At 35.6% G+C, this 27,649-nt stretch overlaps 1 protein-coding gene across 2 annotated transcripts in view; it reads left to right on the top strand.

The window, feature by feature from the left end:
- Positions 1 to 27,649, top strand: part of HAPLN1 (hyaluronan and proteoglycan link protein 1) — a 68,292-nt gene that overhangs the window by 23,259 nt on the left and 17,384 nt on the right. The window contains exon 1 of one of the 2 annotated variants that reach the window (XM_039352623.1): positions 27,139 to 27,258. The exons of the other annotated variant lie outside the window; for it this stretch is intronic. The gene's annotated coding sequence lies outside the window, so the exon portion shown is untranslated. Of the gene's footprint in view, positions 1 to 27,138; positions 27,259 to 27,649 lie in introns of those variants that run through there. 2 annotated transcript variants of the gene reach the window in all.

Below are 27,649 nucleotides of genomic sequence, written 5' to 3'. Positions count from 1 at the left end.
AGAATTGGTGGATGGTTACTATTTTGGCAGCAATCTACTACGGTTGTAATTAATTTTGTAATTCATAGTTCCTGTACTTGCATTAAATAAATGTATCGGTGGTTTAATGAGTGAAAGTGGATTTTGTAAGAATTCAGTATGCCTACAATTTGCTTTTGAGTAACTAGACTAATAGGAGGCAGTTTGATATAGCAATTGAGGCATGGGTTAGAAATTGGACAACCAGATTTCTAATCCTATTTTAGGCACACAGCCAACTGGATGACCCTAGGCCAGTCACTCTCTCTCAGCCATCAGAAGGAGGTAATAGAAAACCATTAAAACACATGCTAAGAAAACTGCAGGGACTTGTCCAACAGTTACCAAGAGTCAACACTGACTTAAAGGCTTGCATACACGTAATCCAAACATGGACTAGCAGTAAACTTCTGGATGATCTTATTTCATGTATGCTGCTAATCACTTTGATATTTAACATTATCCTATTTTTGCAAATTTGTTTGTTTGTGTATTGGCATAACATGGAGCCATGTCTGCTTTTAAATCTTGATTCAAATATGGCATAAACAAACAGCTACAATTTCAAGTTTGAAACCACAGCTTGGGTTAAATATTTTACAGAGCAATCCTAGCTAGCAAGATCATTTCATAACTTTTCTGAATCAAGGTTTCGCTAGTTCAAAGCTACTATTTTTTCTTAAGAAGATTGAGGCTGGATACTTACTATTATCTGAAATTTGTAGTTAAATTTCTGAATATTATCTTTTTTCTGCCCGACTTAATTTTGGAAATAGTATGTGATTTATCATTTTGGATTCTTTCCAATACTAGGATTGTACTGTTGATGACTTATTGTCTATTACTTTTTCTGTATATATAATCAAAGAATTTCAAATATTGAAGTTGAAAAACATAACTAAACATGACATTCTACATGCTTTCTGTATTAAAGTCTTTAAATAAGAATTATTTAAATAAAGAATTAAATAATTCTTTAAATAAGAATTAGTAGACTAAATAATTCAAGGACTGATTCTCAAAGCTCCAATTAAAAATTAATTTATGTAGATACTGCAGGCCACTTTAGCTGACTGTGTTCAGCAGGTCAGCAGTTCAAATCTCACCGGCTCAAGGTTGCCTCAGCCTTCCATCCTTCCGGGGTAGGTAAAATGAGGACCCAGATTGTTGGGGGCAATGTAAATATATATACACACTGCTTACTGGTGTACACCACTTAGAGAGTGCTTGCACTTAAAAGCGGTATCTTAAGTCTCATAAATAAATAAATAAATGACAATGCTATGCAACAGGAACAAATCATTTTCATGGCTTGATTTTCTTTAAACTGAAAACTCTATTTGATTATTCTAAGTATTCCTAGATGAAATAGGAGAGTATGAGTATAATTTACAATTTCTTTCTATTATTCTTATTCTTCCTTAAGAATACTCTCTTAAGTGTACTTCTTTTTCAAGCAATCTAGGGGTTTCCTTAAAATAATGATTACTTTTGCTTCCAGTTCTGCATGTTTGTCATTTTTTGTGTATCAAAATACATCATATATATATATATATATATATATATATATATATATATATACACACACACACACACACACACACACACATACACACACTCACACACACACTTATACATATACATTAGTATCATATGTGAAAATAGAAATATTTCTTTATATAATTCTATTCATTATTTATAGTTGAAGTCTTTAAGACTTTATCTTCATTTTTTATTCTTATGTCTAGCACTTGAACAATCTACCATTAACTTTCTTTACTATATCTCGCTTCAGCCACATTGTAGTTTTTTTTAAAGGTGAAAGTTATTCAAGAAATTGTTGTTTTCTTTTTATGGATCACTGCCTACAGATGATTACAGGAACAAATACCTGCAGTTTTCTTGGCAACATTTTCAGAAGTGGCTTGCCATGGTTGAGAGAGTGGTTGACCCAAAACCACCTACCCATGTTCCTTGGTTTGCAGCTTCTAGTCCAAGACCTAAATAATTAAACCATATTGGTTTCAGTTTAGCTATTAAGCGTCATATTGTAGACATCATCTTTGTGCATAGTGATGCAGGTAACAAAGAAAACCTAGAACGAGGACAAAGAAGAATTAAGGAAATGAGATAGGTTTGAGAAATTTCCTCATTATTAAAATTTATCTAAAATATGTCTATAGTTTTTTTATTGTAAGCTGCCCAGAGTCACATAGGTGAGGTGGATGGTATAGAAATGTGATGAATAAATAAATTAGTTATAATTAATTGCTGCTAGGCTAGCAATTAAATGGCAAATATTTTTTTAAAAAATGAGAAATCAGAAACAGTATTCTTTTGTTAGAATAATAAAAGTAAATCCTTTAATGGAATTTCTATAAACGGGATATGTAAGCTAAAAGTGTGATACTGTGATGGAAAAAATACTTAATTCTCTTTGTGTTAACATCATTTCTCTCAATAAAATCTATTTTAGGAAAGATAAAGATAACTTCATTGGCAAGGACGTCTTTTTTCCTTTAAAACAAATTTGTCTGCCATTTATCATTTATGGATTACTGTATGTGACAGAGGAGGAAAAAAATCTAAAAATGTTGACTGAAGGTCAAAAGTAAAAGGATTTTCCCATTTTGACATTATATGTGCAGCTATGATTTTCAACATCCGGGATAACTATTTCTACTTTGAATTCAGCATGTCAGCAAGCATATGCATTGCAAATTGTGTTCTTAGGCATGTTTAGTTCATAAAGATAAGGTGACCAACTGTCCTCCTTTAGGGAGGACAGTCCTCCTTTTGTGAGTTCTGTCCTCCCTCGAAAAGTGTCCTCCTACATGTCTTCCTTTTCGATATTTGAAGACTAATCTGCAGGGCTTTTTTTTCTCATAGAACGCTCAGAACAGCATTCCGGCACCTTTTTTTGATGGTTCTTTTTCAGCTTTTGCATGAGCTGTGCTACTGCCCCTATTGGCTTTTGAAAGCCAATAGGAATTGCTGCTGAGCATGCCAAAACACCCGGCCAGCAAACTTTGCACATGTAAGTTGTCTGCAGCGAAGGCGAATTGGCAGGAACTTTGCACCCCTCCCTGCTACCCAACTACACCATCTCCTAGGAGCGGCGACGCCATGCTAACTTTCTCTTGATCTTTGGTCCTGCTAGGGCAATAACGGCTGCGGGCGCAAGAGGCAGGGGCAGCAGGGCTGCTGTGGGCGGGGGTGTGAGGGGTGGCAGTGGCCGGCTGCCACCGTGCTGTGGGAGCCATGGGGCCTGCTCTATACGGGGCTGCACAGGTTAAGCAGTGGTGCTGGCGGGGTAGCTGCAGGCGGGGTGTGTTGACGGCGGCTGCCCCCCAGGGCTGGAGCCAGCACAGCTGGTGCTTTGGGAGCCATGGGGCCCGCTCTACACGGCGGGGCAGCAGTGCTGGCGGGGCGGCTGGGGGCGGGGGCATGGCATGTAAGCATAATTACAATATAAAATGTTATTGTTACAAATGTTTTTTATTATGCATTTATCATATTATAGTGTATTCTGTATTATTGTTGCAATGAATAAAATATTTCTTTTATTTACAATATTTTTTTCTTCAATTTATTAGTGTCCTCCTTTTTATTGTAAAAAAATTGGTCACCTTAATAAAGAATAGTGCAGAGCTGCATTGCAGTCTGTGTGCTTTTTGTGAGCAATTTTGCTCAAGGTAAGGTAGTAATATGTTATCACTCCTACTTACTGCAAACCCTTCCCTGCCTCCCATATAACTAATTTCTTCTTTATATTTGGAACAGACACCTTGCTGAGTTGGTGTCATCACATGTGCTAATTTCAAAAGTATCTTGCTGTAGCTGAGACAAAAATAATGTTAAAGTACACAGGGAATAAAAATATATAAAAATACAGTTGAAGCTCCAAATTAATGTTGACTACTACATAAGAAAGCAATCTGAAGTTTCAAATCTATATATTAGGGGTCCCCAACCCCCATGGCCTGTTAGGAACTGGGCCATACAGCTGGAGGTGAGCAGTGGGTGAGTGAACAAAGCTTCATCTGTATTTACCGCCACACCCCAATGCTCGCATCACTGCTTCAGCTTCACCTCACATCATCAGGCATTACATTCTCATAGGAGCATGAACACTACTGTAAACTATGCATGTGAGGGATCCAGGTTGTGTGCTCCTTCTCCTCCCTCCCTGGTCCATGGAAAAATTGTCTTCCATGAAACCAGTCCCTGGTACAAAAAAGGTTGGGGACTGCTACTATTTGTGGCTCTAATCCTAGCTTCAAATGTTGTTTGCAGTAATCAGGTCAGACTTCTACAAAACAATCACTGTTTGTTGACAGCCTAAAGGAAATATCATTCAGAAAGAGATGCAGGAATACAAGCTAATTTGAGGGCTAATCCACATAGAGCTCCATTTCCATCTGTCCTGTTTGCCATAGTTCGCTCCCTAGAGATTAAAATGGACGTTCTGAAACTTGAGCTTGTGACCCTTTGAGTTGGTGACCCTTTGAGAGTTGTATGCAACAAAATTTCATTTTGATGTATGCCAATTGGTGTACATTCAAAGTGACAATAAAGTAGTAGTTGTAGTAGTAGTAGTAGTAGTAGTAGTAGTAGTAGTAGTAGTAGTTATTTCAATGAGTGAAATTCATTTTAACCAAAGAAGCTATAAAATATATCCATGAACCTTTCTATTCAAAAATGTGTTCTACCAATGACTCTGGGTCCTCCCTTCTAGAACATGCATAAAGGGTGATCTATAAACTGCTCTAACATGAATTCTTCCTGGAAATGATGTACTATTCACCAGATTGATCAGAGTTAAATACAATTATACTGATTTTACTGCTTTAGGGAATGTAGCCATTAACATCCAAGTCATTCCAGTGGATTTTGGAAGTCATCCCTAAAACCCATCTGTGAGAAATCAGCTGTTCCAAGCAGGAATTCCCCCCATCTCTCTGTCACACACACAAGCATGTATGCACGCATGCGCGCACGCGTACACACACACACACATTATACCTTTTTCTATAACAGGCATGTCAAACTCATGACGTCGTGCGATGTATCGTGACTTTTTCCCCAGTGCTGGCAATGGGGTGGGTACAGTTTCAACATGATGCATCTGGCTCGCAGCCGTCAGTTTAACATGCCTGCTCTATATGCTTGTTCTCATGGCTGTTTTCCCCTTCTAGTGATTAATTTCTATTCACCCAAGGTGAGATACTCAATTAGTATAATATCTGGATTTTTCCTATTAATTCGTATACACAATAAAGAATAAGACTCTAAAAGACTCTTGCATACCGTAATTAAAAATAAAATACACTTGAGAAGTAAGCAATATTGTTCTCATCTCAATTTCCTTAAAGCTTTGCTGCCTTCAAAATATTTACACAGCCTTAGAGTGTATACTTACATACAATACAAGCAAACAGCCTGAAAGCATATGCATATCTGGTTATGTTTTAAGAAAGATAACAGAAGTATTCTTTTATCTATCTACATATCTTTTCTAGTGAATCAAATAATTAAGCAGAGCAAAAGGCTTACACTTCATTTGTATCTTGCAAAAATCCTAACATTTGAAGTAGATAAGACAGCATTTCCCTTCAAGTGTGTTTTTAAATATTATTCTACTAATGATCACTATTGATTTAAATGAATTGGTGAAATCATTAAAACCAACATTTCTCACTTAAAGAGGTTGTGTTCATTCATCCATGATAAACACTATCTCCAGGGAATGGATGGTGGAAGAAATCCCACAAAAAATAGTTAACAATTATTTTAAAAACAAGCAAATGAGGCAAGTGTACATTTTGCTTTAAATATTTGTTAAATAATGACATTTAAATGTGAATTGATGTAGTATATATGCATAGGCATCTACTCATTTTTCAATGAACTAGTTATTGTGGAGGATTTAGGCAGCAGGCCAGCCAACTGCAGTCTTATTGTATGATTCCAATAAGATCAGAACCCTCAGAGAGAATCCCTGATTCCATCTTTGGTATATGTCAGCCTGCATTTAACATATTGTGCTGCCTCCTTGATAATCTAAATGTCAAATAGCACATTGGTTGGAATGTATACCTTTATCTCAGGCTTACATGTAAACAAAAGACAGATTTGCTCCACATGCCACTGTCCAGAAGGATTTTTGGGTGTGTATGGTGGAGGAGGAGAGAGTAGAGGACAGAGACTATAGACAGAATTCAGGAAGAAGATAACAAGAATTTGTATACTGGGATGGAAAAAAGGAGAAAACTAAATTCACTATCCTTCGGTTCCAGATTAAAATTTAGAACATCCTGAAAAAGGGAAAGAAAACCCATGTAAATGCAATCAGAAGGAATATTTGTTTCAATGGTCTTTGGGGGGGGGGTGTAGACATAGGTAAATGTATAATTAGAATTGTGCTAATTTATATTTCTTTATATGTTTGTGTGTGTCCATGCATATGCACTGCAATTATGTTTATTTTTTGAATAATTTAATGCTATTTATTTTCTCTCTATTTAGTTAGCATATTTGTATAAACATCCAAAATGTGACTCTCTGGGTAGCACATAATTTTTAAAACATTTAAAACAATAATATAAAAAACAATGAACAGTTTAAAAAAATAATGTTACAGCTTTTGAAAGGCAAAGAAAGAGCAACAGATATAAATCATAATTTGAACAAGACCTTCAAGGAATCACTTAAAAACCAGTTTTCTTTTATTGGTAGTAGATAAAAATCACCTTGGGATCTGCCCAAATTAGTAAGTTTATTTATATATTTCAGACAGATATTTTGTTTGAACAGATATTCATTTGTTCCATTCATTTGAGGTTACTGGCTACAAAGATTAGAACATGTTATTATTTATCTTTGCAACATTACCAAAGTATTAATATTTGAAGATAAAAGATTTTTACAATTATATTTTTCTTCCTAATAAAATTTAATTTTGTTTATATCCTGAGAGATTAATTTGCTTTTAAAGGGGAAGCAACTGACACTTTTAGGCACATACCTGGAAACTATATGGTCATCACTATAGATTTTTTTTTTTTTTTGTAATTATCAGAAAGTAACACAAGATATGGCAGTCTTACTTTTTTACACACTAGAGTTAAGAGCATATAACACCAGACAGTATACTCTAGATCAGCGGTTACCTTTTCTATACCCCACATCCTTAGAACGCTTCTGATATATTCTCGCCCCCCTTACAAAAGTAATACCTGATTATGCATATATATATTATAATTTTGAAACTTCGAAACCCAAGTTTTTGCACCCCCTGAAAAATCGTCTCACACCCGATAGGAACCCCTGTTCTAGTTGATAAGTGTGTCATTTAGAGCTACAAAATCATTTCCCCAGGAAGTAAATGGAAGAGCTGTGTGAAGACTCAGATGATGTCTGACAGAAGTGGCTCAAAATTTGTACCTTTCTACTTCCTATGTTCCACCATTCAAATATGACTTAGACCAGTTCCATTTGGTGACTAATCTATCTAAAACCACTCCCCGTAAGTGTTCTTCCATAGGTTCAATGAATTTTAACTGTGATAGGAAAGGAGATTAGATTATTTATATCTACTATTCTTACAACATCTTCCCATACATATACTTGAAGAAATGTAAACATATGTACCATTTGGAGTGATCTTAAAATAGGAAAAATATATGTTTATAATCCTGTATGTAAAAATAACTTTTGAGCCTTCATATATGCATGTGAATATCATCTGAATCCTACTAAATCTTGGTCATCTTCAAACATTCTGCTTTGCTGTCTATTATCTTATCCTTTGCTTCCAAACATCACAACTGTACTATTATGTTTAGTAAAATGACAACCAAAAGCTTTCTTAAACTGGGAAAAATTTTAATATTCTGTCAGCCAAAGAAGATTATGTCTTTTTTTTTGTAAAATTTTGCTTTAATGCAGTTTATTCAGCATATTGTAATCCATAGTTAAATTAAATGCATGTGTACAAGAATGAAGTGCTAATCCAAGTAAATACCACCAATTGAAAAATATTTTAATCTATCCTAGTATATTCTTTATTAAGTCTAGCAACCGCAAGTCAGTTGCTTATTATTCTAAGCATATGACAAGCTTATACTTAAAACATTTATACAATTTTATTGTTATAGTTTGATCATGTATCTCAATTTATAATCCTATCTCTAACATTTTCAATAGTTATATGAAACATTCAGACTATGTGGGTTAAGCATATAGAAATTCAATTACATTTTCAGATTCATAAATAACAGAGATAACAGCAACCTACATCAATAGTAATAACCAAATAGATCTTGAATCACATTTCTACTTTTATGTTAATGCATTAGTGAATTACAGTGAATTTTGACACTTTTATCACAAATAACCAATAATTTACACTATGTTTAAAAAGAAATATTCAGAAAATCTGTGCTCATACAAACATAAACAGATATATTTTTCCATTTAGTATTTCATTTAAAATTCTGTTTAGAATGAAACAAACAATCTACCCAGACAGCCATTTATTTATTTATTTAGAATGAAACAGACAATCTACCCAGACAGCCATTTATTTATTTATTCCTCAATGGAATAGAAAGAAAATTAAAATAAATTGGGAACGTATTATAAAAAAGTAAACCAGATTGGAAATTCAGATTGGAACTTCAGAAACCTTAATATATATTATGTGCATTTGTATGCACACACACAAAGAGGGGAACACAAGACATTGGAGCAATAATAGAATAGAGCTGGAAGGGACCTTGAAGGTCTTCTAGTCCAGCCCCCTGGTCAAGCAGGAGAACCTATACTATCTCAGGCAAGTGACTGTCTAGTCTCTTCTTAAAAATCTCCAGTGATGAAGCGCCCATGATTTCTGGAGGCAAATTGTTCCACTGGTTAATTGCCCTTACTTCAGGAAGTTTCTCTTTAATTCCAGGTTGCTTTTCTCTTTGATCAGTTTCCAACCATTGTTTCTTGTCTTTCCCTCTGGTGCTTTGGTGAATAATATGACCCTTCTTCTTTGTGGCAGTCTCTCAAATACTGGAATACTGCTATTATGTCTCTCCCATTTCTTCTTTTCTTTAGACTAGTCCAGTGATGGCAAACCTTTTAGAGACCGAGTGTCCAAACTGCAACCCAAAACCCACTTATGCATCGTCGGGTACTGGGTGGGTGTGGCCCATTGGGTGGGCATGGCTGCAGTGGTAACAGCAGACTGGGTAGGACTAAAAAGTTCAATCAATAATTCCAACTTTGCAAGATTTTTTTTTTCCCGCAAGAAGTTGAAATTGAGTGATTGATTGAACCTTTTTTTTGTACACAGTGGTGGAGGCCTAAAGTGAAAAAGTTTAATAAAACCCAGCTGAAGGCCTAGGACTGGGGTGATGGCGTGCGTGCCCAAAGAGAGGGGCCTGAGTGCCGCCTCTGGCACCCATGCCATAGGTTCGCCACCACTGGACTAGTCAAACCCAAGTCTCGCAGCCGTTCTTGTATGTTTTGGTCTCCGGTCCTTTGATCATCTTAGTTGCTCTTCTCTGAATTTTTTCCAAACTCTCAACATCTGTTTTATGATATGGTAACCAAAATTGGCTGCAGTATTACTGGGATTTTATAAAGTGGTAGAAATCTTGTGGAAAAACGAAAGGACTCTTACGAATTCCAGAGGGTTTCATTACTAATACTTCACATGATCTTGATTCAATGCCTCTGTTTATACAATCCAGGATTGTATTAGTTTTTTTTTTTGGTTTAAAACACCAATGACATATAATTAAGCAATTCTGATAACAAACTTCAATTATAGCAATATATCCCAAACTGGCTGTAACTGGCATACTCTTCTGAATAGTATAAAATAGTAAGCCTATCATGTCAGCAGTAACCTTCTAAGAAAATCACATTCTGTAATAGTCTTTTCAAGACTTGAAAGTTATGGAGGAATGGAGGCAACCTATGAGCATTATTTTAAAAGCCTGGAAGGAAACTTCAGCTATACAGTGGCATATATGTGACATTGTTTTTAGGCATTCCAAGTGTCATAAATAAGTTGGAAGAATCTTCTCCCTTAATGGCATTCATTATATCAATAACCCCTTTATGGATTACTGCCTTGTCGTGGCGAAGGGGCTTGCGTAACTCAATGAAGCTATAAGCTATGCCGTGCAGGGCCACCCAAGACGGACAGGTTATAGCAGAGAGTTCTGACAAAATGTGATCCACTGGAGAAGGAAATGGCAAACCACTCCAGTATCTTTGCCATGAGAACCCCATGGACAGTACTAAAAAAAAGATATGACGCTGGAAGATGAGCCCCTCAGGTCAGAAGGTGTCCAATATGCTACGGGGGAAGAGCAGAGGGCTAGTACTAGTAGCGCCAGAAAGAATGAAGCGACTGGGCCAAAGCCGAAAGGACGCTCAGCTGTGGATATATCTGGTGGTGAAAGGAAAGTCCGATGCTGTAAAGATTTTTTCTCCATAGGAACCTGGAATGTAAGATCCATGAATCAAGGCAAGCTAGACGTAGTCAAAAAAGAGATGACAAGACTGAACATCGACATCTTAGGAATCAGCGAACTAAAATGGACAGGAATGGGTGAATTTAACTCAGATGACCATCAGGTATACTACTGTGGGCAAGAATCCCTCAGAAGAAATGGAGTAGCCTTCATAGTCAATAAAAGAATAGGAAAAGCAATACTGGGATACAATCCCCAAAATGACAGAATGATCTCAATTCGAATCCAAGGCAAACCATTCAATATCACAGTAGTCCAAATCTATGCCCCAACCACTGGTGCTGAAGAGGATGAAATTGACCGGTTCTATGAAGCCCTACAGACCTTATAGAATTAACACCAAAAAATGATGTCCTTATCATCATGGGGGATTGGAATGCTAAGGTAGGAAGCCAAAAGATAACCGGAATAACAGGCAAGTTTGGCCTTGGAGTACAAAATGAAGCAGGGCACAGGCTAATAGAATTTTGTCAAGAGAATACGATGGTCATAACAAACACTCTTTTCCAACAACCCAAGAGACGGCTCTACACATGGACATCACCAGACGGTCAACATAGAAATCAGATTGACTATGTGCTCTGCAGCCAAAGATGGAGAAGCTGTATACAGTCAGTAAAAACAAGACCAGGAGCTGACTGTGGCTCAGATCATGAGCTTCTCGTTGCAAAATTTAGGCTTAAATTGAAAAAAGTAGGGAAAAGCACTAGGCCACTCAGGTATGAACTAAATCATATTCCTGATGAATATACAGTAGAGGTGACAAATAGATTTAAGGAACTGGATCTGATAGACAGAGTGCCTGAAGAACTATGGATGGAAGTTCGCAACATTGTACAAGAGGTAGCAACTAAAACCATCCCAAAGAAAAAGAAATGCAAGAAAGCAAAATGGCTGTCTGAGGAAGCTTTGCAAATAGCTGAGGAAAGAAGGGAAGCGAAAGGCAAAGGAGAAAGAGAAAGATACACCCAATTGAATACAGAATTCCAGAGAATAGCTAGAAGAGATAAGAATACCTTCTTAAATGAACAGTGCAAAGAAATAGAAGAAAACAACAGAATAGGGAGGACCAGAGATCTCTTCAAGAAAATTGGAGATATGAAGGGAACGTTTCATGCAAAGATGGGAATGATAAAGGACCAAAATGGCAGAGACCTAACAGAGGCAGAAGAGATTAAGAAGAGATGGCAAAACTACACAGAAGAACTATACAAGAATGAGCTTAACATCCCAGATAACCACAATGAGATGGTCACTGACCTCGAACCAGACATCCTAGAATGTGAAGTGAAATGGGCCTTAGAAAATCTGAGCAACAACAAAGCTAGTGGAGGTGACAGTATTCCAGCTGAGCTATTCAAAATCTTAAAAGACGATGCAGTAAAAGTGCTACACTCAATTTGCCAGCAAATTTGGAAAACTCAACAGTGGCCACAGGATTTGAAAAGGTCAGTTTACATTCCAATTCCAAAGAAAGGCAATGCCAAAGAATGTTCAAACTATCGCACCATTGCACTCATTTCACATGCTAGTAAAGTTATGCTTAAAATCCTACAAGCTAGACTCCAGCAGTATGTGGATCGAGAACTACCAGAAGTACAGGCAGGATTTCGAAGAGGCAGAGGAACTAGAGATCAAATTGCCAACATACGCTGGATCATGGAGAAAGCTAGGGAGTTCCAGAAAAACATCTACTTCTGCTTCATTGACTATGCAAAAGCCTTTGATTGTGTGGATCACAACAAATTGTGGCAAGTTCTTAAAGAGATGGGAGTACCAGACCATCTCATTTGTCTCTTGAGAAACCTATATGCGGGTCAAGAAGCAACAGTGAGAAACCGAACACGGAACCACTGATTGGTTCAAAATTGGAAAAGGAGTCCGGCAAGGCTGTATACTGTCACCCTGCCTATTTAACTTATATGCAGAGCACATCATGAGAAAGGCAGGGCTAGATGAATCAAAAGTTGGAATTAAGATTGCCGGGAGAAATATCAACAACCTAAGATATGCAGATGATACTACTCTAATGGCAGAAAGTGAAGAGGAACTAAAGAGCCTCTTGATGCGGGTGAAGAAGGAGAGTGCCAAAGTTGGCTTGAAACTCAACATTAAGAAAACCAAAATCATGGCATCCGGCCCTCTCAATTCCTGGCAAATAGATGGGGAAGAAATGGAGGTAGTGACAGATTTTATTTTTCTGGGCTCCAAGATCACCTCAGATGGGGACTGCAGCCAAGAAATTAAAAGACGCTTGCTCCTGGGGAGGAAAGCTATGGCAAATCTAGACAGCATTCTAAAAAGCAGAGACATCACCCTGCCAACAAAAGTGCGTATAGTCCAGGCCATGATTTTCCCAGTTGCAATGTATGGCTGTGAAAGTTGGACCATAAGAAAGGCTGAGCGCCAAAGAATTGAGGCCTTTGAACTATGGTGCTGGAGAAGACTCCTGCGAGTCCCTTGGACTGCAAGGCGTTCAAACCGGTCAGTCCTAGAAGAGATCAACCCCGACTGCTCTTTAGAAGGCCAGATCCTGAAGTTGAAACTCAAGTACTTTGGCCACCTAATGAGAAGGAAGGATTCACTGGAGAAGAGCCTAATGCTGGGAAAGATTGAGGGCAATAGAAGAAGGGGACGACAGAGAATGAGATGGCTGGATGGAGTCACTGAAGCAGTAGGTGTGAATTTAAATGGACTCCAGAAGATGGTAGAGGACAGGAAGACCTGGAGGAACGTTGTCCATGGGGTCGCGACGGGTCGGACACGACTTCGCAATTAACAACAACAATATCAATAAATTTCCAAACAATTCAGGATGATTGTACTTGAAAATGAATTATAGAAGGGACATGATTTTTCCAGAAATTTAAATAAAAATACAACCCTACTAAACTTTTGAAGATTGGAAACATGCTCTCCTACTTTTGGAAAAAAATGATTAAAGGTCAGTTTCCTTTAGTTACTCCATTGCAAAGCAATATATCAATTTCTGATCTGAATCTAAATTAAAATGTAATTGCTTTCAAATCTTTCTTTGCAAGAAAAGTAATGGCAATTGTAGAGTGCCAGTAAAAATGGATATAATATTTTCAAAATATTAAGAAATATCAAGAAATGAAAAAAGTAGGTTAGATAGTCTTCAAGGTGTCATTAAACTGTGATTTTTTTTTCCTTATAAAATGTTTACTTAACTGAAACATATTTTTTGACTGTGCCTAGCTTCAGTTTATTACATTTGATAATTTTTTTGAAACCATCTGATAAGCGGACAATAGGAATGGAAAGTTCATTGTGGTTGTGTGTAATTTGGCAATATCTAAATTAAAGTATTGGATTAATGAACTCCACGTGTTGGTATTTTATGAAATCCCTTTAAGCTTATAAACAGAAAAAATAGTAAGTATTAAAATATTTCTGACTGTCTATTTTTCTTAGCACTACATAGCTAGTTCTGTTAATAATTTACCTATTGGCTGCAAAAAACTGTTCTGTTGCATACAATATATTGTAACCATTTTTTTTTAAATCATTGTTTCTCTCATTGTAATGAGTTTGAATGGATCTATGTATATTTAGGTACAAACACAATAAGGATAGAACCTAAAAATATTACCTATTTGTATTTTAGAAAATCACTTTGGTGTAGAAACATCTATATTAATGTATAGTTTGCTGTCATGCAATATTAATTTGGATGGTTTTAAAAGAGGACTGGGAAAATAGTTGAGAATAAGGGCTATCAATAACTTCTCATCTTAATGGCAGTTGCTATTCCAAAATCACAAGTTGCTTAAATGCTGTCCATCAGTGAATGTTAGATATTAATCATCATCCTCTTATTCTGGGTTTTCTGAAAATACAACATGCTAGATCAAATGGGTTATTGGACTGACACTTCAGAACTGTTACGAACTTATATTCATATGGTTTTGATGGCTGGAAAAGAAGCATGACTAGATGTCAGATTTATTTTGATAAAGAACCAGAAATATATAAAGAAAAGCATCTGTGTATAAGAGGCTGTTAACCTCATTAATCACATGTGTTGTTATTTGCTCTGGCATTGCATGGAGGAAGGTACTGAGAGCATAGTTATCAATGTAGCAGCCAGGTTATATCATATTACCAATATATTAATAACTTAGCTTTGGAATTAAAATCAACAGCATTATTTTTACTGATTAATGAAGACTTCAAGTAATCACTTATTTCAGTTGTACAACATCCATGAATCTTTTATTCTGAAGGATGACAAAAATCAAAAAGCATGCAATGCACCTTTGCCATGGCATTTTTCAATGTGTCTTCATTAACACCAAATAGTCTTCTGGCTTTTCCCTTGTTCCTGATAAAGCTGTTCCAGAGGAGCTCCTTTATAATCTTCTATTGCTGATTTCTTAGGAGCCTGCACTACACAAAAGACCACTGCTGAAAAAGTCCAGAGCTTCAGGCTATACTGCTCCTCCTGTGAAATCAGTGTGGTCTTCTGAGATGGGTTGACTCTTTCACCACATACTTCCTTCCCCATGTTTGCAGTTTTCGATTTATAAAAGGATTTCTGTGGGAGTTTGAAGAAATGAGAATTGTGGCACAGATGCAACAGATTCTTTCCTTCACTGCCTTCTTCACTTTCATATAAAAGAGATGTGATCCAGTGACACAGATTCTTCTCCATGCACATGATTAATATTTTATTAAGATTGACTGTTTATAGTGATTCCTTAAAATAGCTTGATTTCCTTGAACAGTAGGTGTCTTCTTTCCCTAAAAAACAAGAATTAAAGGAATTGTTTTAGTCTTATTTGAATAAAGTCAATTTACTTTAGTCAGACCAGTTTGGTGTAGTGGTTCAGGCATCAGACTAAAACTCAGGATACTTTGATTTCCAGTCCCACCTTAGGCACAAAGCCAGCTGGGTGACTTTGGTCCAGTCTCTTTCTCTCAACCCTCGGAGGGAAGACAATGGCAAACCACTTCTGAAATACCTTGCCAAGAAAATTGTGGGGGCTTGTCCAGGCAGTCTCTGAGAATTGGACAAAATTGAATAGAAGAAAAAATTCACTTTACTCATTGAAAAGACTGTTTATATTTTACAGACTGTTGGATACAGGTATTTATATTTAAAACATATGTGAGCTTTTTATGTGATCATGTTCACAAACAAAAATATGCTTACAATAGTCTAAATGACCTTCTAAGATGCAAGATTTTTAACGGTATTAGGAAAGGTGATCCTATTCCAAAATGCATGCAAGTGAACAAAACTCACATTTTACAAATCTACTAGAAACTTACTATTTCTTCCTACATTTTATTTATTAATTTAATATGCATTTAGGTCATCTTCTGAAGTTTTATATATTTCTATTCATAAACATAGCTTGCGTGCCCAAAAAGTAAATCCTCTCCTGTTTATTTTCGTTTTACTTCATTATGGCAGCATGATTTGAAGAGGAAATAAGATTGCTATTTAATCTTTATAAACAAGGACTCCTTGCTGATAGCTGAAAAGCATGGTTCTATTAGTAAATCCCAAATGATCATCTACCTATTTCTGATGTAACTCACTGGGCATAAAGTCAATATTTAGCACTAGATAATATTGTTCAGTTTATAAACAATTCTCTTATGGAATGTTGTTATGCTATCTAGCTGGGATTTCATAGGAAGTAAAGAATGGAAGCATCTTTCTATCTATCATTTTAAATAGTCCCAGTAGTCAGGCTATTTCACTGAATACAATTTTAAACAAGACTGCAATCAAATAGCCATTATAGCAATAGGTAAATTGATTGAAGTCTTTTAGTCTGCATTCCCTATGACATGTCTATCAAGAGAAATACATTATATGACAAGAAATCTAAACTGAAAAGAATAAACATTTTTAAGAAGCAGAATAAGAATAGAGCTGGAAGGGACCTTGGAGATATTGTAATCCAGCCTCCTGTTCATATATTATTTGTAAGGAATATTTAAATAGGGCCAAAGCACCAACATTGCTATACAAAATAAACATTATGAACTCTAAGCATTTTTATGCACACTTATTTGGACGTCTTACTGTCCACTGAACATCATGGATTTTACATCTGTGTAAAGACTGCATTATTTTAGAAAGATTGTCTGAAAAAACCCTCAATTATCTTTTTTACTTTTACTTCATTTAGATCTGAATAAGGTAGAAATCTTTTTAAGGAAAAAATATTAGTTTCTTGCTATTACAGTTCACATCTTCTATGCAACTGTTTAAATTTAATCAACATGATTTTTCCTGCTGATACTCATTAAAAGAAAAGGACCAGATTTAAGTACAAAATGTTACATTCATGAAAACATTTCTGGAAGAATCTGTTTGGGCTTCATAATATTTACATGAACTAATTTCTACTCATACAGCAAATATCTTGTGCAAACATTCTTCTGTGAAATAATCCTATTACTATCATTATCTATAAATTTAACCACAGTTCATGGTTAAATTTTATTTTGCTTAGATTCATGCGAAATATTTTTAAATACATACAGCTTTGACAATTAACAGAATAACAGAATTGGAAGGGACCTTGGAGGTCTTCTAGTCCAACCCCCTGCTTTAGCAGGAAATCCTATATCATTTCAGATAAATGGCTGAAATTCTCCAGTGATGGAGCACCCACAACTTCTGAAGGGAAGCCGTTTCCACTGGTTAATTGTTCTCACTGTTAGGAAATGTCTCTTTAGTTCTGTGTTGCTTCTCTCCTTGTTTAGTTTCCATCCATTCCTTCTTGTTTTGCCTTCTGGTGATATGGAAAATAGGTTGATCTCTCTATTTTGTGACGGTCCCTTTTTTTCTGCTCCATAGGTTGTTGTCTATTGTGGAGTTTTATGGTAACATAAATTTTTTAGACTTTGGTCTTCTATTGACTATCATTTTCAGTGTTACAAGTAAATTTACCCATTTATAAGATTATGGACCTATCAAATGAAAACAAAACTGTCATATTAATTATATCTTCAAAAACAATCTTGTTGCTGCAAAAGAAAAATGGATAAAACTCTTCAGTGAGCTACTGAATAATGCAGTGTAAAACTTCCACTCTTTAATTAAAGCTAGTAACCATGAAAACTATTAATTATGTGAACTCTGGGTAAAATCATAGTCCTTAGTTGCTTTGAACATGCAAAATAATATGAAAAAAGAGAATGTTATCATTCTATCAAAGACAAGGAAGATGAAAAATAGGTATAATAGATAGGTGATCAAAGTCAGACCCAAAAAAAGAAGCAAAGTCTCCAAATGGTGCTCAGAAAAATTGCAAACTTATTATAGTGTATAATAGTATAACCAATGCATTTTGACCTCTAGTACTTCCCAGGGTAACATAAACATTTTTTATCTTGTTCCAGCAGCAGCATTTATTTGATAAAACAAAACCTGGTAAAGTTCCAAATGCACTGAACTGCTATAGCGTTGGAATGAGAAATTATGAGTTCATAAATTGAAAGTTGATTTGATATATTTTATGCTCTATATTAACCTTCCATTTTTAGAACACTACTATGAAAACCTGTCTGTTTTCTTTATATGTATGCTCCTTTTTAGTTCTGTCTTTTTTGTTTCCATTTTCTCCCAATACAGCAATGTCATATGGAATCTTTTTATAGAGATTGAGAAATATAATCTATTTCTTTCATATCTCTTATTCCAACAAATAACTTCTCAATATCATAATTTGTTGGATACTACATGAGTGGAATTTAATGTCCCACTCCATACCTACACATACTTATCTCCTTTTGACACCTTACACTTACACATGCACACTGTTTTCTCACAGTTTGGTATCATAGGATGGTATGTATATTTCTCTCCTTGCAATTCCAGATAAAGCTAATTCCCAATGCTGCTATTAGAATTTTCCCCAGATTTCCTAAATAGGGGAATGTCAGAAAGACTGTGGGAGTAGGGAAGGGATAAATGTCCTTTATCCAACCTTATTCACTACAGCTGCAGAATGGATCTGCAGGGAAGAGCTGACTGATAAAGCGAAAAAGGAGTGCTAAAAAGGGTTCATTTGCTGAAGCCCATTCCATCTTACTCAGTGCTCAAATATTTCTTAAAGATGAAAGAAGGGTATTTTTGTCACAGTTGTTTGTTGTTATTTTAATGCAGGTCTAGCGGAATCCATGTTTTCTTATGCTGTAGCTGGGAGGAAAATGCTTTGTCCTTGCCCCTCATGTTTGAAAAAAGAGATCTGGCAAAATTTGCTTTTTCAAAGCATTCATTATCTAGCTAGAGAATGCTATTTCTCTCTACACATATGCAAAGAATGAAACACTATGAGGACAATGGACTATATGTGTCTATTTGTGCACTACTTATTAATATTTATTTGCAATTATTTTTAAATTTAAGACAGACTTCCTTTTTTGGAAAAATAACAATTACAAATATATTAGTAAATCTATGCAACAATAAGTTGCAATTAGTGCTCAAAGCACTAATGTTTCCTGTTGTTTTGTCACTGAACTTATTTCAATGTTTTATCATATACTCAGAGTTCTGTTTGGACTGGAAAGATATATAAATAATAGTAAGTAAATAAAATGTCAATAAATCAGTTATAAGAAAGGAACCAAATTAGTTGTCAAGAAATCTTCTATGTTCCCCCATCATATGAAATTATATGGAAAGGGTGCCCAGGTTAGATATGGTATCATGATTCTTAAAGCAGGACCACTTTCATTTTTAATTTCAGAATGACTTTAACATATTCATAAGCAATTATTGTTCTTAGTCTGCCTATTATTGTACCTATGATAACAGGGATCCTTCCTCTTTATTATATAGTCCAAATTTCATAATTTAAAATTATTGCAGTAAGTCTCCTTCAATAATGCTTGAGCCTTAGTGACTTAATGGACATAGACATGTAGTTTTCTTTGCAACAATAAGTATTATGGTTTGCCATTGCCTTCTTCAGAAATATATGGGGGACAGTCCTATTAGCTTTGACTATGGAGATTCTCAATCATCCAGGTCTTAGTTATCCCAAAGGTGCTTTTTCGTGAGGCAACTAGACTTCCTTGTTTTTCTTTCAAGATGTTTCATTTCTCATCCAAGAAGCTTCTTCAATTCTGACTAGATGGTGGGGAAGGAAGGATTTATACTCCTTGCAGACAGCTGGTCATTTGCATTCTTGTAGAGAGTCATTGATGCCACCTGGAGGTTTATCTGTGTCATCATGATCATCTGAGTAGTGCAAATTGGTGTGGAGTCTTCTTGGAACTGCTGAAAGGTCTGTTGTGGACTGGAGATAGATGATGTCGTATCCTGGCCCCTCTGTTAAGAAACAGCTGTTCAGTTTTGACATAGATGGCTTCTTTGACCCCTTTTTCAAACCAGTAGTCATCTCTGTCCAAAATGTGAACTTAATGTCTTCAAAAGAGTGGCTTTTGTCTTTTAAATACAGATGGACTGCGAATTTTGTCCTGATGGGTTTGTTCTCCTATGTTGTGCCATGCATTTATGAAGTGCATGGCACAACATGTTTTGTTTCCCCAATGTACAGATCTGCACATGGGTCACTGCATTGTACTGCATATACCACGTTGCTCAGTTTGTGTCTGGGTGTTTTATATTCCTACAACATATGGAATGACAACTTTGCTACATTTATTGTTTTCTTCTTTGTCTGTTATGGAGGAGCTTCTGCTGGGTCTTTTTATAAGTATAAAATTCCCCAGCATCCAGTCAGAGGTGAAGAATCTTCTTGGATGAGAAGCTAAATGTCTTCAAAGAAAAACAAGAAAGTCCAGTTGCCTTGTGAAAAAATATCTTTGGGAATAACTAAGAACACTTTGTATTCTTCTGTCCAGCTATTAAAGTCCTTAAATTCTTGTTCTGTGTTTCTGCCACCTTGATCTTTATTTTTTAAAAAACATGTTTTATTAATTTTTAACATACACCTTAATATTTGGTAAACATCGTGTTGTCTGGGTTAGTGTTTAAAAAACAATCAATAACAATTAATTTCTATAATTCTGTAGTCCATATAGTAGCTTTACTTGATTTCCTCTTCCAATAATATTCTTTTTTGCCAACCTTAAATTAATACAGTTCTTATTTAAATAAATGACAATTGAATATAACATTTTTCTCGTGTTTCTGCAAATAATAACCACATCAATATAAAGCTTCTTTTCATTGATCATCTTGATTGCCTGGTCATAAATCCCATTTATATTCTTATTTAAATTTGTTTTCCCCACAATATTCAAAACATTCTTACTGGTTAAGATTTTCTCAAAATTAGTTACACTTAAGTATTTAAGTATTTTTTTCTCATGCAAGCCATCACATTTTTACATTTCTCATGTCTTAAAGAAAAATAGGAGAAAAAAATAGGGAAAAAAAGACAAAACAAAGAAAACATTTCTTTTATGTAAACCATCTCTCCAACACTGGAAGTTTTTAAGAAGAGACTGGACAGTCATTTGTCTGAAAAGGTATAGGGTTTCCTGCCTGAGCAGGGGGTTGGACTATATGACCTCCAAGGTCCCTTCCAACTTTATTATTATTATTATTATTGATCATCGCACAGTCAGCCAGATGTTCAGACTGGATTTGGCATTTTGTCTACCTATCGAGTCCTTACCCAGGACCTGGGATAGGCAGATGTGGATGTTTGATGGTATTACAGATATCGTCGCAGGATGGAAGCAGTTCCTAGTAAGGCCGCCTTTTGCAATTGACTAATAGCGAATTTGTCAATGCCAATGGTGTTCAAGTGGTGCTCCAGTTGTTTTGGGATTGCACCCAAAGAGCCTATTACTATTGGTACTACCCTTGCTGGCCTTTGCCACAGTCTTTCTATTTCTATTTGTAGGTCTTTGTATTTTGTTATCTTCTGCAGTTCTTTCTCGTCTATTCTGCTGTCTCCAGGCACTGCCACGTCCACTATCCAGACTTTTTTGTCTTTCTTATCGACAATTGTTAAGTCTGGAGTGTTATGTTGCAGGTGCTTGTCTGTTTGAATTCTGAAGTCCCAGAGTAGTAGTAGTAGTTGTTGTTGTTGTTATTATTATATTTCTTATGTCAGAAAAACCAAACACAAAAGAAAAAAGAAAGAAGGCATACTATATTACTTGAGGGGTTCATCCCTCTTAAACTAATCTTCATTTATATTCAATTTTTTTCTATTTCTTTAACCATATTCAAACAAATGTTTAATTTTTAAATACTCCCTCTGGTAACTTCCATCATCTAATTTCTTAATATCACTTTAGCCTTTTTTTTCTTTTTGCCCAACATCTTCCCTGTTCAATATGCTTTGATGAATCAAACAATCTTCCCATAATCTTATAAATGTTGTTGCAGGTACAAAAGGCAAAACAGGTAAGCTGTTTTTATAGGAAGGTTTTGCCCCTTGGTATTCATTGAAAATATTTTGCTTTTTTCCTTTCTTCATTTTATTTATTATTTTTGTCTCTCACATTCTCAAAATTCTTCTGGCAAAGTCCATTTTGCCAAATCTTTTTTCTTATCCTTAAACTTGTTTTGTAATCTTAAAGTCTGGTTTGTCCTTTCCATGTCTAGAATTTCTTGTAATTTTTTTCCATCTGGGTTAAGTCGCTTGGGCTAGCCTCAGAAGTTAAGCTAGCCTCTTCTCCTGCCAGTTTCTGGAGGACTTTCCCCAACCATCAGGTCGACCACCATCTCTTCGCAATCGGCGGGACTTCCCCCCTTCCATGTTGCCTCTACGGGAAAGCTTCAGGCCCATTTAGGTCCCTTGGGAGGCAGAAATCAGTCATAGGGTACGGAGCACCATGATCCCTCGGCTGCTGAACTACTGCGCAAAACCAGAAGTCCCTCTGGCACCTTGATCTTTAAACCATCTTAAAATAATTCTGTCCAGACTGAAATAGTCTTTCCATTGGAATGTTATCCTGTTTATGAGCCTTCTTACCTTTCTATTCTAATCATTTTTCATCAGGTTGGCAGGACTTATCAGATATATGTGTGTATTATTTATACCACTCAGACAATTTAATTCATTAAATTGAATTATTTTATATATGCAGAGTTATGGCGTCAAAATGCAGATGCATAAAGGCAAAATAACCAGATATCAAACTCCTTTATAGCTACCCTATAGGTCTTCAGGAGCTTCATTTAATAGTAATGCTACAATAGTGCAATGATTATAACATTTATCTTGCAAATAGAAGGTTGCTGGTAAAGATCTGGAATAATTTTATTATTGTTTTTTCTTTCGATGAGCTGTCTGCTGTACTTTTCCTTGGGCTTTTTCTTGTCTTTGGTCAGTCCAGTAGCATATTGTTTTATCATATTTCGAGTGACTTAATGTAGATTCACATGAAATCCTTCCATTTCAAGTGACTGGAAAACTGATGAAAGGATGCATCATTGCACTTAATAAAGAAAGAGGTATCCAGGGAAATGTGGGTAGTAAACAGAAAAGAGAAAGAATAATTGAAGCTGTAGAAAACTTAACTAAGTTAATCCTTTAAGTATGGTAGCATTTTTCCTTTTGCGAAATACTGTATAAATTGTTGGGATTAACTGTAGCAAAGTAAAGTGCGCCATCCAAAACAAATAGTCAACTTAAATGGAAATAATACTTTAAATTCACAGCAGAAAAACACACTTGGAGGTTACATTTGTGATAGGAAATGGGAAGAAAAAAGCAGCAAAGGGGAAGAGGCAGATGGTTAAACCCTAAGCCTAACCCTATGCTTCATTTCAGATTTGGGACAAGGTTAGCCAGTTGTTGCTGCCTGCTGGGTGCTATATACGGTAGAAATATTAAAGTACACTTTAAAAAAATTCTTGTAATCATAAAACATTTTATTTTTGTCTCACAAGTTGTTTATCTGAGTGTTTATTATGCTGAATGGTCCTTATTAATGGTTCCATGATATTTTAGTACATGAGGCAGTAGGAAGGGAGGCTAGTTATGCAAAGACTAGAGAGTAGAAGAGAATGTTAATATGCATTGGAAGCATCAGCTTCCATACAGGAGTAGAGGCTTAAAAGGGAGTCAAGATGGCAATCAATGAGGGACCTCAAAGCCCCACCCTTTTTGTATGTCAAGGTCTTGTGTATGTACAAAGGGGTTGGGCTTCAGTCGTATTGCCATGGCTGCCATCTTGCCTTTTTGACACTTTCATCCATTGATGCCTATGATCAGAGGACAAATAATTGTCCTTAATCTCAGTAAACCATACACCCTTAGCTAAAACCCAGTAAGAATTAGATGCCTTAGATGTTAACTTTTTAAAAAGAAAATATATTAAGTTAAATCTATCACAAAAACTTGTAGTAAGTACTTTCAAATATATGTTTGATAATCTCCCCTTTATTAACCATGCAGCCCCTGTTCTATGGACAAGTCCCTATTCTTCTGTCCTTCCAGAGACTGTTCAAGACCTGGCTTTTCTCACAAATGTTAGAATGGGCAAGGTCCAGAAAGTGTGGTTGATGACACCAGGTTTTTCTGTTTTTAATTTTTTGTTGGTGGTTTTATATCATTTTATTGCTCGTAAACTGCCCAGAATTGGTTTTAAAATGGGTAGCTGTACAAATTTTAAATAAATAAAATTTTATTCTGCTAGCAATATGATAGTTGCATTTGTGCATGTTAACTCATCATTGAAACTCACCAGCTAGCAATAAATCTACTTATAGAACTGCTTTTTTCAGTTGAAAAACACATTCTTCCCTTGTACCAATTTATCTGGAAAGAGAAAACTTTATGAGTCATTCTGTAAACTTGCCATAGATTTTAGAAAGCAAGGTATGGCAAATATAAAGAAGTAAATGGTTTTGTACATCTCTACATTTCCTGCCCATAATCAGTCCAATTTCTAGTAAACAAGAAGAAATCTATTCAAATCAGCATGTTTTATTGGATTCACAAGACTTACTTTTTATGATGTTCCAGAACTTCATGTATGCTCTTGGCACAAAAACCCGTGACTGTAATGGAAACTGAGAAGTCTTTCAAATATTGTGTCTGTTGGCAAAGTATAACCAAATTACACTAATGTACAAATTCTGAAAACAAGCTTCTCCTGAAAGGGACAGAGAATCAGAACTCTATTCTAACAAAAGGGACTTTGAAATGTGTGCCACCACATGTTTTTCCAGTTCTGTTTCAATTCCCCAAGCTTGCAATCAGTTGAAAATGAGGAATAATAAATATGAACTGCGCTATCTAAAATGAGCTAGTATTAATCTTATTTTTAAAAATCTCTTTTTTAAAGGCAAGTTGTGTTCTATGAATGTGTTATGGGTTTTTATATAACAAGAATATTAGGATCCTTAAATGAAACAAAATAAAGCTTACGATTTTTTTTCTGCAATGGTAAGTGCATACACCCATTGAGTTGCTCCATTTCAGAGTTCAAGCAAGGCTTGATTCCTAAAGGCTTATCCAGACTATCAGATTTCCTTGTCTCAGAAAGTTTTGGAAAGAAAAAGTGGAAAACATTGTCCTGTTTTAGCTCCTAGGGACATGTTTTTATGCTTCACTTCTGCAGTAAACTTTTCCATATTCTGTTGCCTCAAGCATTGTTGGTCTTTGAAGAAAATATTTAAGCTTGATGTAGGCTAACCTACAATAGCAGTTTTAATGACTATTATGCAGAATCAGGAACATCCCTGGAAATGAATCAGTGTTTCCCATACTCTGTAATATCTTTCCTATGAATGCTATAACAGCTCAGTGTGTATAATACTTGTCTTGTAATCAGTAACTGGTTAGTTCAAAACCCTGCAGACCTTTTGTCTCTATTGTTATTTTTTTTCCCTTGAGCTTTCTACTTTTCACCACTTTTTTCAGTCATCTAATACAGAAAGTTACCTATGAACAACTACAGATTATTCAGGTTATTTGGAAGCTAAGGATGAATGACTGAAAAATGATTAAACAATGTACTGTGAAAATTATAAAAACAAAAACTATATAATTTAAAAAGACCAAATAACCAAATAAATGGTCTCTTCTCCTATCTCAAGGACTTCTCAATTTTAAATGTATTGAATATTTTCAGTTTAGAAGGCAAAGTTTATGGAAGATCACAATGCATTGGGAAGGCAGGGCTTGTTTGACTATGGTTTGTATAGTAAACCACACATTTAGGACTAATCATGCTGCATGAACCAGTTAGATTCATGAATCATGCTAAGCCATTAAGTATGGGTTACTCATTACACAATAAATTAAGCCACAAACAAGCAAACTAATTTTGTGCGGATCAGATTAATATTGTTCAAAAAGAATCAGTTGTGCTGTATCATCTTTTCCCAAATGAGCACAGACTTCAACTTTTAGAATGCTTCAGCCAACACAGCACCACTGCTGAAAATACTGGGAACGGAGGTGCACACACTTGGAGAATGCCCAGTTTGAGGAATGCTGACATAGGGAATAATGGTTATAAACTTCTCTGTACAAGCCTCCATATATGAGGATTCACACAGGCAGTTTATTCTATGTCTAAACTGATAGTAGCTCTGCTCAAAATAAATAGTCACAGAAAAAAAGCTTATTGAATAAGCTATTTGGTCTCCATTTTCTCTCAAGGCATTGTAGATAATGGCAAGTGTTTATAATTATAAAAACTGCAATTTTTAAAAAAAAAATAATACCACCTATTTAGTAGATAGACATCTAATGTTGTTTTAGTTACACATTAGATGATTTTCATTTTGAACCATCTCATCCTAATCTTGAGAGCCAGTTTGATGTAGTAGTTAAGATACAACGCTAAAAACAGGGGGACCATGAGTTCTAGTCCTCCAGTGGACCATTGGGCTCCTTTCTCTTGAAGATGACGTTGGCAAACCACTTCCAAAACTTTCCATGAAGACTGCAAGACTTCATGAAAACTTTCCATGAAGTCCAGGCAGTTGCCAGAAGTCAACAGTATATGAAGGAGTACACATACACAGAGAGAAATACACAGAAACACAAAACTTCTTAACCTTAACCTATAATTTCCTTCTGAGATGAGCAAAAACATACTGCCAGAACAATGAAATTCCACACAATGATAGCTCAGTCTCACAATGTTAACTCAGTGGGTTAACTCAGTGCCAGAGGTCATCAGGTTCTCTCGCAACTACTTTAATACAACTACTTGTGCAAAAAGCAGCCACTTGTGCAAAAAAATCTCTGGGTAGAATACCCAACCAGAAAATGTTTCTGATTAAAAAGTTCTCTACATTCAAAATTTGCAGAGGTTGTGAATCTTGCTTTAGATTCATGCCACATTCACACCCCATCCCACATCTTCCCAAAAGAAGTTAAATATATTTTTCTGAATAAAACTTATTTTACATCTCTGTCTTATTCTGGGCACAAGAATTCTTTCTGAACACATATAGGACAGTAGAGAGGTATCCCAGCTAAAGAAAATGCCAAACTGAATCTTCTGTGTAAGAAATCTTGAATTATATTCTTTCCTATGGATTCCAGGTCTTCATTTTCTTAATTATTCCTCTGAGGCTGCAGAATATTATTCTGCAGCTCTCAGCAGCTCTGCTGGCTGCAGGGATCCTGACACAATAATTTCATGCGTCAGCATTCTAAATAGAAACGAATAAAAATCAATCAGGGCAGCTGCAGTAGTGGAACCTGCAATTCTAACCTGCTTTATGTAGGTTTCAACATTTATCTGCAGACTAATCTATAAAATGGTGAGTATGCCTATTAAGGAAGCATGCCTCTGCAGTCTGCCTCTCAGATCAGTTGAAAACTTGCACTTGCGTGCTAAATTAACTGAGGTGCAAAAAAACAGTCACAAGACGTAAAACAGTATTTATATTCTGTGTCTAAGATACAGTATGTTTTTGTTTAACGGATACAACAGAACAGTTCTGAATATTTAAATTGAAGTCCACTTAACCTTTAAGAATAACAATCTTTATTTTTTATGGTTTGGAAATGACAATTACTCTCTTAATGGGCAGAGTTACCCAACAGTATATTTCATTTGGTAGTCAAATAATTGTACAGCTAACTTCCTGAGAAAAAGGACATTCCTAATAAGATTTCTTAATTATGTGGCTCTGTAATTTTACAAGCACA

Source organism: Crotalus tigris, unplaced genomic scaffold (assembly GCF_016545835.1).
Source record: "Crotalus tigris isolate CLP2741 ecotype Arizona unplaced genomic scaffold, ASM1654583v1 scf7180000018455.1436977, whole genome shotgun sequence".
NCBI classification, from domain to species: Eukaryota; Metazoa; Chordata; class Lepidosauria; order Squamata; family Viperidae; genus Crotalus; species Crotalus tigris.
This window is presented reverse-complemented; position numbering and strand designations above follow the sequence as displayed.